Source organism: Misgurnus anguillicaudatus, chromosome 22 (genome assembly GCF_027580225.2).
Source record: "Misgurnus anguillicaudatus chromosome 22, ASM2758022v2, whole genome shotgun sequence".
Taxonomy (NCBI): Eukaryota; Metazoa; Chordata; class Actinopteri; order Cypriniformes; family Cobitidae; genus Misgurnus; species Misgurnus anguillicaudatus.
In genome coordinates, this window is record NC_073358.2 from 24,982,108 (window position 1) to 24,994,566 (window position 12,459).

Consider the following 12,459-nt stretch of genomic DNA (forward strand, 5'->3'; position numbering starts at 1 on the left):
TAGGTATGGCTCTCTTCACAGTTCGGTATCTCAGCGTTCACGCTGGCTCTCTCTCCACAGATGACTGCTGGGACACAAAGGCACAATGAATCGGTTTCCAATGGTTCTCTCACCTCTGCGCTGACTACAGCTTTGGGTAGGTATGACTCTCTTCACAGTTCGGTATCTCAGCGTTCACGCTGGCTCTCTCTCTCTCCACAGATGACTGCTGGGACACAAAGGCACAATGAATCGGTTTCCAATGGTTCTCTCACCTCTGCGCTGACTACAGCTTTGGGTAGGTATGGCTCTCTTCACAGTTCGGTATCTCAGCGTTCACGCTGGCTCTCTCTCCACAGATGACTGCTGGGACACAAAGGCACAATGAATCGGTTTCCAATGGTTCTCTCACCTCTGCGCTGACTACAGCTTTGGGTAGGTATGGCTCTCTTCACAGTTCGGTATCTCAGCGTTCACGCTGGCTCTCTCTCTCTCTCCACAGATGACTGCTGGGACACAAAGGCACAATGAATCGGTTTCCAATGGTTCTCTCACCTCTGCGCTGACTACAGCTTTGGGTAGGTATGGCTCTCTTCACAGTTCGGTATCTCAGCGTTCACGCTGTCTCTCTCTCTCTCCACAGATGTCTGCTGACTACCGCTTCGAGGTAGGTATGGCTCTCTGCACAGCTCTCACAACACACTCCTCTTCCCTGTTGATTTGGCAGTTTTAACAGGTTATGTTTTACTTAACAGGGTGGCGGACTTACGATGGCTGGCTACGCGATGCGTCAACTGGACAGTGGTTTCCTAGGTGGCGCCGGGGGCCAAAACCCTCTCGGCGAGCTCGTTGGCCTACAGAGGGGCGAGAACGTCACGCCGGCACACCGGGTCGAGCGCTGCCCTTTCCTCGAGACCCGTTGGTCGATCGAAAACTGGACCGGGGCGCCCTTTCGTCGAGACCTCGGGGCGGCGGATCTCCTTCGCCTCAAGCTCTGTGATGATAAAAAGACACAGGTAAGGTAGCAATATTATAGGTAATACTCACACACCGTCAATAGCACAGTTCTTCACCGCCACTCCTAAACTCAAGTCCGCCGAGCGTTTGGCTGGGAAAATACTTCGAGATGCCACTCCGTGATTTTAAGACTGAAACACACTCACAGCATAATCATGTACAGGTCTTACTCTAGGACCGTTTTTCCTCTTCGTCGTCTCAGAAGCGAGTGACTGGAGGCGGGGGTACGTCAGACAAGACAACAGCAATCCCACTGCAATACACAGCATTACACAGCACCACTTCAAGTGAAAATTTCTACATCCAAGACTCACCCACCACTCAGTGCACACAATAGACGCCCGTCTTCCTTTACTTCGCTCTGGACGGAAATATGGAGATGGTAACTCGGCCTAGTGTTTGTTTTCGTCACTGGAGCTGTTTCACACAAAGACCCTTCGGCTCACCCACCGCGCTGGCTCAGGGGTAGGGCCGCCCACTCTCTTTTGGAAACACTCAAAGAGATATACAGGTCAAATACATGCACAACACTTCCATAAGAAGGTTCCGTTACTCACAACTGCTGTACTTTCTTCGTCCTAGGTTGCCTTCACGCTGTAATAATTCCAGATGCACAGACAGGGCGTTTTCCAGCCACCAACACCACTTTTCCACAGACGTATACTCACAATGGTGCGTCTTTCCCTCCTTCGTTTCTTTCATCCAAGGTCAGTATTCGTTTAATTCTTCTACCTATAAGGTCTTCGGTATCTTCCTCAATGTAAGTCTATAATCCAAACGAGAGAGAGAGCAATACAGCAATCCAGAATAGCGTACCCGGTGAGCCCAACTCAGCGCTACGATACACACCAACAACAGGGATAATAAGCACCCAAACTGTGGTTCAAACTGCTCTAAAATACTCTCCTGAGTGTTGTCCTCGTCCAATCACCCGGCGCTCCCCTTAATAACTCCCAGCTGTATGTAATTCGGCTGATTACAGCGTTCGCGACGCTACCGGATGTCCGGTGTTTTCTCTTACCGGTCCGGGCGGAAACATCCGGGCGGAACCAAACTTGCCCAATTTTTGGTTCCGCCTAAAAGATTGTCACTCCTGTGACATCCTCCCCCGCCAATGCATTCTAGTCCCTAGAATGCCTCGGCGTTGTCCACTCACCGTACCGGGCAGGGGGGCGTCCTCGGCTCTCCCGTTGGGAGCGTCTCACGGGTGACTCGGGTTCGACTGGCTCGGGTACTACCTCTGGTTGTTAACTTCCCCTTTCCTTGCCGCCGGTTATCCCTCGCTAGGACCCTCTCACCTGGTAACAGGGGGGCATCTCGAGCAGTCCGATCATACAAACGCTTGTTCCTTTCTCCTGCCGTCTGTATCTTCCTAGAAACTTGTTCGTACGCAAAGTGTAAGCGCTGGTGATGGCGCCCCACCCACTCCGTCACACTCACTTCTTCCCGGTCTGCTGCTACTCCCAGGACCAGGTCAGTGGGCATCCGTACGTGCCTGCCGAACATCAGGTAAGTAGGGGCATACCCCGTCGTGCTATGAACACTGTTGTTATATGCTTGCAGAAGGTTTGGTAAAGCACTCACCCAATCGCTCTGCTGTCGTTGATCTAAGGTCCCCAGTAGCCCCAGTAGGGTCTGATTGAACCTCTCACAGCTTCCGTTCCCCTGGGGATGGTACGACGTGGTGTGGGTTTTGGTACATCCATACAACTGGCATAACTCACGGATTACCTTGGATTCAAAATTTGCCCCCTGGTCGGAGTGCAGAAACTCGGGACATCCAAATGTCTGGAACACATTTCGCCATAGAGCTGTGGCGGTGGTGTTGGCTGTCTGATCAAGCGTCGGGACTGCCCAGGCGTATTTGGTAAATAAGTCAGTGATTACCAGAATATTTTGATAACGGTCCTGAGGACGGCCCAGCGTCAGGAAGTCCATTGCCATTATGTGGAGGGGGGCTTTCGCGTGGATGGGTACCATCGGTGCTCGGGCCTCCCGTCTAGATTTAAACAGCATGCACCGGGGGCAAGCTTGAATTGAGTTATGCACAGACGCCTCCAATCCCGGCCAGTAGAAGAATCTACGCAGTAGGGATACGGTCCTCTCCTGTCCCTGGTGTCCCAACTGGTCATGATAGGCTGAGACCAATGCGTTTACCTGGTTGGCCGGCACCACGATCTGGCACACTTCCTCGCCCACTTTCGGATCGTGGGTCTTCCGGCAGAGCACCCCCTCCTGTAGCTCCAGCTTCTCCCACTGTCCCAATAACTTCTTCCCAGTCTCTGTCTGGGCTAGCCTTTCCGCCGGCGTGGGCCGTCGGCCCTGCTCTACCCACGTCTTCACCTGACACACGTCCCGGTCCTGGGCCTGCCTCTCTATCCAACGGCGGGGGTCCCACCCCCAGTTCCCTGGGACAGCTTCCTGCTGGCCTCCTGGCGCCTCCACGGCCCCTATCATGTAGCCCTCCTCACGGCTATCCTCCCTTCGATACCCCTGGTGTCTGGGGCTCTTTCCCTCTGGCAGTCTGGAGAGGACGTCCGCGGTCGTATGCTCTCGTCCAGGCCGATACTGCAGCTTGTAATCGAAGTTGGCCAGCTGAGCCACCCATCGCTGCTCCACGGCCCCCAGCTTCGCCGTCTGTAAATGTACTAGAGGGTTGTTATCGGTGATGACTGTTACCTTAGCTCCCCAAAGGTAGTCCTTGAACTTTTCGCTCAAGGCCCACTTCAGGGCCAGCAGTTCCAGCTTGAAGGAGCTGTAATTTGCGTCGTTCCTCTCTGCCGGGTGGAGACTCCGGCTCGCATAAGCGATCACCCGCTCCGTCCCCTCTTGCCGTTGGGCCAATACTGCCCCCAATCCCAGGTTGCTCGCGTCTGTATATAAGACAAAAGGTTCAGAAAAGTCAGCATACGCCAAGATGGGGGCCTGTAACAACTCCTGCTTCAGCCTCTGAAAAGCCATCTCACAATCATTGTCCCAGTTAATAGAGGGCGATCCACGGCCCCGGCTTCGTCCCGTGCCAACCAGCAACTGGTTAAGGGGCTTGGCAATCTTCGCGAAATCCTTAATAAATCGCCTATAATATCCCACGAACCCCAGAAAGGATCGTACTTGCCTCACAGTCTTAGGCGCGTCCCAATCCTTCACTGCAGAGACTTTCTCGGGGTCCACGGCCACCCCCGCTGCGCTGACCACATGGCCCAGGAACTTCACTTCCCGCCGCAGCAGGTGGCATTTGTCCGGCTGCAGCTTCAGCCCGTACCTTTCCATGGCTCGGAAGACTTCCTCTAGGTGCCGGAGGTGGGAATCGAAATCTGGGGAATACACAATCACATCATCCAAATATACCAACACTGACTCCATCAACTGACCTCCAAGACAGCGTTGCATCAAGCGTTGGAAGGTGGCCGGAGCGTTGCAGAGCCCGAAAGGCATCCGGTCCCATTCAAACAGTCCGAACGGGGTCGTGAAGGCGGTCTTCTCCCGGTCTGCCTCGGCTACTTGCACCTGCCAATATCCACTGGCCAGATCTAAGGTGGAATACCAGGCCGACTGCGTGAGGTTAGCAAGGGAGTCTTCGATTCGTGGTAAGGGGAAGGCGTCTTTCTTAGTTACCAGGTTCAGCTTGCGATAGTCCACACAGAACCTCCAAGCTCCCGTCTTCTTTTGTACGAGCACGATGGGGGCCGCCCAGGGACTACTACTCTCTCGGACAATGCCCCGGCCCAACATGCCCTGCAGGAGTGTACGTACTTCCGCATACAAGGTAGGTGGGATCGGTCGATATCTCTCCCTACTTGGCCCTGCGTCCCCAGTGGGGATGTGGTGTTCCACCACCCTGGTGCACCCGTAGTCTTCGTCGTGCCTCGCAAACACATGTTGCCACTTCCGAAGGAGTGCCTGCAGTTTCTGTGTCTGTACCTGTCCCAGGTCATCCCCTTGCAGTGACTCACCCGCTAGGTGTTTTGGCACACCTCTCCCCTGGTTACTCGCCGGGGTATCCATTTGGGTCAGGGCCACCTCGATCACAGTGGGGCACACCTGACGAAAACTGACGTCCCTCTCTTCCCTCACCTGGTGGGGTGTGACCATCGTCAGCCGAGCCAGTCGTTGATGCCGGTATAACTGTACTGCATAGGGGTGCTCGTTTCGTACCCTTACCGGGATTCTCCCCCGGTAGACCGCCGCTAGTCCCCGTGCTACCTCCACTTGTGGGCAATCCGTATGTGGCTCTACCAACACCCACTCTTCTGGGCTCGCTTCCCGAAGGGGCACTCTTGCCCATACGATAGCCTCACTCCTAGGGGGAATAGACAAAGCAAAACGACACATTACTCTTCCCACTTCCTCCCGATCTCTACGAACCTGGTTCATTTGGACCCGACGGCAGTCGGCCACTACCCGCTCCCACTTGGGTCTCTCAGTAGGTGAGATCCTCGGACCAGGCCTAGCCTGGAATATCTCCTCCCAGCATTCGGAGAGGACATTCATGCCCAATAGGGCTCGGTGGGCGCCCAAACACCTATCTTCAACAATGATCACACCTTTTTGGGGGACGACTACCCCATGCACTTCAAGATCCGTCAGGCGATAGCCAATGTAGGGGATTTCTTGGCCGTTAGCGCCCTTCAACGTCAGCCAGGGGGCCTCCGTTCCTTGTGTTCCGCCCTGTCCGAATATCTCCTTGGAGAGGCTTTCTGCGAACATCGTTACCTGTGAGCCCGTGTCTACCAGGCACTGAATCCATTTGCCACACACTTTTACTTCTGCCACCGGGCTATGCCCGACCATCTGTTGCCTAGAGCTGTCCCTTCTTCCCGGGTCTTCTCGAGGGGTCCCGGCCACACGACCCACTGTGGCCGGTCGTCCTAAAAACCCCCCTCAGATGCCCTGCGGGGCCCACACTGACGGCTATAATGTCCTGGCTCACCACACCGGTTGCAGATCGGCCGTCCCTGCTCATCCCATTCGAAACGGGGCCGAATATAGCGGTTTGGGCGTCCAGGTGGCTCTCGGCTCCTCTCCGAGTATACTCGCTCTCGGGGTGCCGGCCTTGGTTCCTCCCGCGCCCTACCTTGGCGCAGCTCTCCCAACAGAGTTTTAGATAAATCTGACATCTGCTCCTGGACATCCTTCAAAAGTTCTGCTTTCAGAGCCTGCTTCCAATCCGTGCGTTCTGGTTGTGTTGGCACGCTCTCATTTACAGCCGCGCATACTGGGGTCTCACTCACTTCAACCTCATCGCCCTCCAGAGCTAGCGCCTCCTTCCTTAGATCTTCAAATGTGAGGTCGGGGTCTCTCCGAAACTGGACCCTCAGACTCTGTCTCACGGGGCCCTCTTTCATCCCCAGAAGGAATTGGTCGCGCAACAAAGTCTCTCCGTCGCCCAGCCCATGATCGCGGCGGGTCTGTAGCCGGGTGAACTGCTCACGCAGTCTCAGGGCAAACGCTCTAATGGGTTGTCGGGGGCCTTGTTTAATATTAAAAAATTGGGAACGGAGGACGGCTACGGGGGTGTGGTCACCGTATTGCTCGGTGAGAAACTGGAATATAGTTTGGGCATTGGTTCGGACAGCTTCAGGGGCGGCCTGTACTTCTCGCCGCGCTTCTCCCTCTAGGGAGTTCAGCACGAACTGGAGCCGCTGGGCTACACTAAGGCCTTGTAGGTCGGCTAGATACTCTAACTGGGCCTTCCATTCCGTTAGCCGTACTCCCGACTCTGTCCCTCCATACTTTTGGACCCAAGGGCTGCCCATAAAGACAGGCACCGCACGGGGTTGGGCTGCGGGCCCCGCGTTGTCGGTCATTGGGCTAGTCTGGTTACTCAACTCGAGGTGGAACCCTGCCGACTACGCCAAAATCTGTCACAAGCCAGGGGCTGGCTGCTAGTGGTTAAGCCACGCCCCTTCTCAATTTCCACCTCGAGGAGGTCCCCAAAACCAACCCAATGACCAAACAACAACGAGGAACAGGTAAGTATAAAAAATATTCTTTATTTATTTAAATATTTAAAATGTACTGGGGATTGGGGAAAGGGGAATTAAAACTAATGTCTGGCTCTGCCCTCCAGGGGGGGCCACGAGCAAGTGTGTGACAGGGGGTGGGGGTTGCGTCGGGGAACGGGCTCCCGCCTCTGGTTCCCTCTGCCCGTGGCGCGCTCCTCTTCCTTCCTGGAGGCAGAATAAATCAAAATCAGTGTTGGTATAGACTTGTTCTTATCCGTGTACCTGTAGCTAGCTCGAGGCGGTTCACCGCCTATCTCACACAGCTCCTCGCTGGTCGACTCACTCTCCTTCCCTGTTCTCTCTTTCTCCACAGACTACAGCCGGGACACGAGGACACGATGGATCAACCTCAAAGGGTTCTCTCGCCTCTTCACCGACTACGGCTTTTGGTAAGTATGGGTTTCCTTCCCAGTTCGGTATCTCAGCGTTCACGCTGGCTCTCTCTCCACAGATGACTGCTGGGACACAAAGGCACAATGAATCGGTTTCCAATGGTTCTCTCACCTCTGCGCTGACTACAGCTTTGGGTAGGTATGACTCTCTTCACAGTTCGGTATCTCAGCGTTCACGCTGGCTCTCTCTCTCTCTCCACAGATGACTGCTGGGACACAAAGGCACAATGAATCGGTTTCCAATGGTTCTCTCACCTCTGCGCTGACTACAGCTTTGGGTAGGTATGGCTCCCTTCACAGTTCGGTATCTCAGCGTTCACGCTGGCTCTCTCTCCACAGATGACTGCTGGGACACAAAGGCACAATGAATCGGTTTCCAATGGTTCTCTCACCTCTGCGCTGACTACAGCTTTGGGTAGGTATGACTCTCTTCACAGTTCGGTATCTCAGCGTTCACGCTGGCTCTCTCTCTCTCTCCACAGATGACTGCTGGGACACAAAGGCACAATGAATCGGTTTCCAATGGTTCTCTCACCTCTGCGCTGACTACAGCTTTGGGTAGGTATGGCTCTCTTCACAGTTCTGTATCTCAGCGTTCACGCTGGCTCTCTCTCTCTCTCCACAGATGACTGCTGGGACACAAAGGCACAATGAATCGGTTTCCAATGGTTCTCTCACCTCTGCGCTGACTACAGCTTTGGGTAGGTATGGCTCTCTTCACAGTTCGGTATCTCAGTGTTCACGCTGTCTCTCTCTCTCTCCACAGATGTCTGCTGACTACCGCTTCGAGGTCGGTATGGCTCTCTGCACAGCTCTCACAACACACTCCTCTTCCCTGTTGATTTGGCAGTTTTAACAGGTTATGTTTTACTTAACAGGGTGGCGGACTTACGATGGCTGGCTACGCGATGCGTCAACTGGACAGTGGTTTCCTAGGTGGCGCCGGGGGCCAAAACCCTCTCGGCGAGCTCGTTGGCCTACAGAGGGGCGAGAACGTCACGCCGGCACACCGGGTCGAGCGCTGCCCTTTCCTCGAGACCCGTTGGTCGATCGAAAACTGGACCGGGGCGCCCTTTCGTCGAGACCTCGGGGCGGCGGATCTCCTTCGCCTCAAGCTCTGTGATGATAAAAAGACACAGGTAAGGTAGCAATATTATAGGTAATACTCACACACCGTCAATAGCACAGTTCTTCACCGCCACTCCTAAACTCAAGTCCGCCAAGCGTTTGGCTGGGAAATTACTTCGAGATGCCACTCTCTGATTTTAAGACTGAAACACACTCACAGCATAATCATGTACAGGTCTTACTCTAGGACCGTTTTTCCTCTTCGTCGTCTCAAGAGCGAGTGACTGGAGGCGGGGGTACGTCAGACAAGACCACAGCAATCCCACTGCAATACACAGCATTACACAGCACCACTTCAAGTGAATATTTCTACATCCAAGACTCACCCACCACTCAGTGCACACAATAGACGCCCGTCTTCCTTTCCTTCGCTCTGGACGAGAACATGGAGATGGTAACACGGCCTAGTGTTTGTTTTCGTCACTGGAGCTGTTTCAACACAAAGACCCTTCGGCTCACCCACCGCGCTGGCTCAGGAGTAGGGCCGCCCACTCTCTTTTCGAAACACTCAAAGAGACATACAGGTCAAATACATGCACAACACTTCCATAAGAAGGTTCCGTTACTCACGACTGCTGTACTTTCTTCGTCCTAGGTTGCCTTCACGCTGTAATAATTCCAGATGCACAGACAGGGCGTTTTCCAGCCACCAACACTACTTTCTCTCAGACGTATACTCACAATGGTGCGTCTTTCCTTCCTTCGTTTCTTTCATCCAAGGTCAGTATTCGTTTAATTCTTCTACCTATAAGGTCTTCGGTATCTTCCTCAATGTAAGTCTATAATCCAAACGAGAGAGAGAGCAATACAGCAATCCAGAATAGCGTACCCGGTGAGCCCAACTCAGCGCTACGATACACACCCACAACAGGGATAATAAGCACCCAAACTGTGGTTCAAACTGCTCTAAAATACTCTCCTGAGTGTTGTCCTCGTCCAATCACCCGGCGCTCCTCTTAATAACCCCCAGCTGTATGTAATTCGGCTGATTACAGCGTCCGCGACGCTACCGGATGTTAAAATAGGCACTTTATGGGGCTGAGAAAAAATGCACCGTTTTTGTGTGTATCCCTTTAAATCCAAACGAGCTGCTCAGGTGGGCGGAGTCTCAAGCGCTGGCGCTGTACACAGAGCATCGAGGGAGATTCTCTCACGAAAGAAGTTAGGGAGCAATGTTAAGCATTATATATTTGAACATGTTTGAAAAGTCAATTATCTGTTTTATGCATACTAAATACATGTTTATCAGCAGATGGGAGAATAAAAATAAAGACTTTTAGCTCTCATGCTGCTTTTAAACAAGCACAATGATTTTCAGCATGTTACAATAATTTACACTTCCACAAACACTCAGAAGTTTACTTTTTGACCAAACCACACGAGCACATTTAAATGATCTGTAATAAAACAACACGTTTAATGCTTAAACTTTAGAGAAACAGATCAAATGACATGTTTAAGTTTATTGTGTAACTTACACATATTGAACACATTCGCGTTTCTGTCAGTCTCTCATCTATTTTGTAACTCCTCATTCATTTGAAACTTCAGAGAAACATTAAAAAACATATTTACTTATTGTGTATGATAGTGAATACGAGTTGTTCACTCACTCTGTCTCGTGCAGTGCATTAATCCTCGTGTTCATTTATATAAACTTCAGAGAAACATATTAAACAACATAACTTACTTGAAAGCGAACCGTCGCGTTGCTCTCTCTCTCTCGTTTGTTCGCTCACTCGCTCTCTCTCTCTCTCTTGCACTAAGGTAACGTTAATCCTTAAGAACGTTAATTCAATCTTTAGAAAGATTATTAAAACTACAAGTTATAAGATTGTCGGCTCCTGTTTGTGTTTGATGGAATACAAACGCGTCGTGCTGTCAGTCATTCTTTCTCTCTGTCTATCGCACTCGTGAGGCCGTTCATGGTTGGATAGCGCAGTTGAAGGGGCGGTATCATTATAATAAGATCACTTAGCTACGTCATGCGGGGAGCGAAATCCGCATGACCTATTTATTCACATGCTTGCAGAGAGAGCCTTACCAAAACAAAGTTACAGGGTTGCTATTTTTCATGTTTTCTGGGTTGGTAGAAGCACTGGGGACCTGATTATAGCACTTAAACATGGGAAAAGTCTGATTTTCATGGAATGTCCCCTTTAAATGCCACTCCCATTAAAAATGGGATAATAATATTAACCAAATGCTCTCAGCATGTATTATACGTTCTTCAAATACTTTCGATTCAAATCTGCTTAATTCCAGCCTCAGGCCTGATCAGACAGAACCGTTAAAAATGCAAGGTGCACTGCACTGCCTTTTTTGATTGACTTTAGAAAAGAGCAGTGCGCTGCAGTTTTTTATGTTGCTTGGCAACAACTGAATCAGCTGTCCTGTCAGTCAAGTATTAAAGCGTTAGCACTCTTCAAACTTTTTTTGGGGGACTAAAATTACTGGTTTTGGACATACAAATATGATTTATACATCATTCAAAAAGTAAGTGTCTAGTTTTATTGGGCCCACTCCCAATAAAAACAAAATGTTGTGCTTTTCGCAAAATTAAAGAAAATAAACATAATGCGTCTTCTGTTCTCTCTCCATTAGTTGAATTCATTTCAGAAACGCGCCATAAAGTTATATATAACTTAGCGAATACCTGTCAGGCAAACAAAAGATAAATGTCTACATAATGCTTGAAATCTCTACTTTTAAATGTGAAATTGAAAACCATAAGGTTACTCGCATAACCCTGGTTCTCTGAAATAATGAGCATTGCGGGAATGAGCATTGCGTCAGAAACAGGGAAACTCCTGTTTACGCCGTGACTAAAGTTTATTGGTTAACGTCTGTAAAAATTACAGACAAATCGCATTTTGCGAGCGCGCGAAAAGGGGTGGGGACTAAGTCCAATATAAGTCCGGGTCGAACGCCAAAGTGCGTGACGTTTAAGACGGGGCATTGCCTGTGATTACTTCTGTGCCTCGGTGAAGCGCTGAGTGAACCCCTTTAGGTCAAGGTCAAGGTCAAGGTCACTTTATTTATATAGCACCTGTAAAACAGCATTTCTGCTGACCAAAGTGCTTCACAATAAAATACATAGGAACAGTCATACAAAAATTTGTTATCATGTACAGCAACATCATAGCCATATAATCACAAAAAAAAAAATTAAAACCTAAAAGAGCTTAAGATCTACAAGTTACGAGTAGGCCTGAGAGAAAAGATGTGTTTTCAGAACTGACTTAAATGAAGATAAGGAAGGTGAAAACCTGATTGACCGAGGTAGCAAATTCCACAGCTTAGGGGCGAAAACACTAAAAGCTCTGTCACCTTTGGATTTTAAACGTGATGATGGAACTGCTAGTAACTTATCTGAAGATGATCTGAGGGTTCTTTGGGTAGTGTATGGACAAATAAGATCTGAAATATAGGCGGGAGCCAGTCCATGCAAGGCTTTATATACAAAAACCAAGATCTTAAAATCAATTCTGAACTTGACAGGTAACCAGTGTAAATTTGACAAAATAGGGGTGATGTGCTCACGTTTTTTCTTTCCCGTCAAGAAGCGGGCTGCAGCATTCTGGACTAGCTGCAGACGGGCTAGGGAATACTGGTTTATACCAGCATATAATGCATTACAATAATCAAGCCTCGTTGAGATGAAGGCATGAATAAGTGTCTCTAAGTCACCAAAGGATAAAAAGGATTTTAATTTCCGTAAACACCTAAGCTGGAAGAAGCTAGCACTAACAACAGAGTTTATTTGCTTATCAAATTTTAGCTCTGAGTCAACAACAACACCCAGGTTTTTTACACAAGTGCGGATATTAGCTTGTAAAGGACCTAATCCTGGAGTCAGACCATGCACCAAATGTGGGGGACCGAAGAGAATTACTTCAGTTTTATTTTCATTCAATTGAAGAAAGTTTTCACCCATC

The 12,459-nt window shown here is 50.3% G+C and overlaps 1 long non-coding RNA gene across 1 annotated transcript; it reads right to left on the reverse strand.

Annotated features, from left to right (window-relative positions):
- Positions 1 to 1,162: 1,162 nt before the first annotated feature.
- Positions 1,163 to 9,532, reverse strand: LOC141358794 (uncharacterized). The gene is made up of 2 exons (XR_012365215.1): positions 8,921 to 9,532; positions 1,163 to 1,382 (listed from the first exon to the last, which is right to left on the reverse strand). It is a non-coding gene; the product is annotated as an uncharacterized lncRNA (long non-coding RNA).
- Between the last annotated feature and the right edge of the window lie 2,927 nt (positions 9,533 to 12,459).